At 37.1% G+C, this 2,153-nt stretch overlaps 1 non-coding gene across 1 annotated transcript; it reads left to right on the forward strand.

The window, feature by feature from the left end:
• The first annotated feature begins 200 nt into the window (after nt 1-200).
• LOC115934411 (U6 spliceosomal RNA) lies at nt 201-307 on the forward strand. The gene has a single exon (XR_004070217.1). It is a non-coding gene; the product is annotated as a U6 spliceosomal RNA (small nuclear RNA).
• Nucleotides 308-2,153: the final 1,846 nt, after the last annotated feature.

The following is a 2,153-nucleotide window of genomic DNA, read 5'->3' on the forward strand; positions in this document are numbered from 1 at the left end:
GCTGAGAGGGGTGAGGAAGCTACAGAAGAAAAGTTGGAAACTAGCAGAGGTTGGTTCTTGGGATTTAAGGAAAGAAGCCATCTTCACAACATAAAAGTGCAAGATGAAGCAGCAAGTGCTGATGTAGAAGATGTAGCACATTATCCAGAAAATCCAGCTAAGATTATTGATGAAAGTAGCTACATTAAGCAACAGATTTTATGTTGGATTCAGCAGCACACATACTGAAACTGGAATGATACAGAAAAAATTAGCATAGCCCCTGCTAAATGATGTCATGCAAATTCATGAAGTATTTCATATTTTTAGCTGTAAAGATACTAGAGGCAAGCCTAGGAAAGACTCTTCTAGACATCGGTCTGGGTAGAAAATTCATGACCAGGATCTCAAAAGCAAAACAACAAAAACCAAGATAGTCAGTTGGTACTTGATTAAGAAGCTTCTGCACAGCAAAAGAACCAATCAACAGAGTGAACAGACAGCCTACAGAATGGGAGAGGATGTTTGTAAACTATGCATCTGACAGGAAACTAATATCCAGAATTTACAAGGAACTCAAACAACTCAACAACAAACAGATAACCCCGTTAAAGAGTGGCCAGAAGATACTAATAGATATTTTTCAAAAGCAGCATAATTTTTATACGTTTGTTGGCTATTTGTATAAAAATCTATTGAAAAATAGAAAATTTTCAAATTTTTATTTTCAACAGATATGTTTCATACAAATAGCTAACAAGCACATAAAAATGCTTAACGTTGTTAATCATCAGAGGAATTTAAATTAATGCCACAGTGGGATGTCATCTTATACCAGTTAGAATGGCTATTATATGAAAAGACAAAAAGTAAAAAATGTGGTTGAGGAGGTAGAGAAAAGGGAAGGCTTGTGCACTGTTGATGAGACTATAAATTGGCATAACCTCTATTTAAAACACTATGAGGATTTATCAAAGAACTAAAAATGGAGCTGCTGTTTGATCTAGCAATCACACTTCTGGGTATCTACCCAAAGGAAAAGAAATAATTATACCTATCAATAAGATTACTGCACTCATATGTTTATTGCAGCACTATTCATAACAGCAGAGATTTGGATTCAACCTAAGTGTCTATCAGAGGAGGATTGGATAAAGACAATGCATATACACACAATAGAATAATATTTGACCATTAAAAATAATTAAATCATGTCTTTGAAGCAACATGGATGGAACTGGAAGCCATTATCTTAAGTGAAACAACTCAGAAGCAGAAAGAAAAAAAATACTGTATGGTCTCACTTATAAGTGCGAACTAAACAATGTATACATGTGGACGTAATGTATGACTTAGAGACTCAGATGAGTGGGGATGGGAAGAGGGGTGGATGATGGGAATTACCTGATGGGTCCAATGTACATTACTTGGATAGTGGGTACACTAAACACCCAGACTTCACAACCAGACAATATAGCCATATAACAAAATTGCACTTGTATCCCTTAAATTTATACAAAACAGGCCAGGCAAGGTGCACTTTGGGAGGCAGAGGCAGGTGAATCACCTGAGATCAGGAGTTCGAGACCAGCCTGGCTCACATGACAAAACCCCGTCTCTACTAAAAATACAAATATTATCTGGGCATGGTGGCACACACCTGTAATCCCAGCTACTCGGGAGGCTGAGGCAGGAGAATCGCTTGAACCAGGGAGGTGGAGGTCGCAGTGAGCTGAGATTGTGCCATTGCACTCCAGCCTGGGCAACATGAGCAAAACTCCATCTCAAAAAAATACATATACAAAACAAATGAACGATTTTCAGTGGAGACAAAAAAGGCTTCTATTAGAAGAAGATGCCACCTAGAATTTTCATAGGTAGAGAGAAGTCAATACTTGACTTCAAAGCTTCAAAAGACAAGCCAACTCTCTTTTAGGGGTTAATGAAGCTGACGTCTAGAAGTTGAAGCCAATGCTCATTTACTCAAAAATCCTAGAGCCCCTAAGAATTATGCAAAGTTTACTCTGACTCTGCTCTATATATGGAACAATAAATCCTAAATGACAGTACATTAGTTTATAGCATCATTTACTGAATATTTTAAGCTTATGATTGAGACTTATTGCTAAGAAAAAGAGATTCCTTTCAAAATATTAATGCTGCTTGACAATGCA

This window comes from Gorilla gorilla, chromosome 3 (assembly GCF_029281585.2).
Source record: "Gorilla gorilla gorilla isolate KB3781 chromosome 3, NHGRI_mGorGor1-v2.1_pri, whole genome shotgun sequence".
Classification (NCBI taxonomy): Eukaryota; Metazoa; Chordata; class Mammalia; order Primates; family Hominidae; genus Gorilla; species Gorilla gorilla.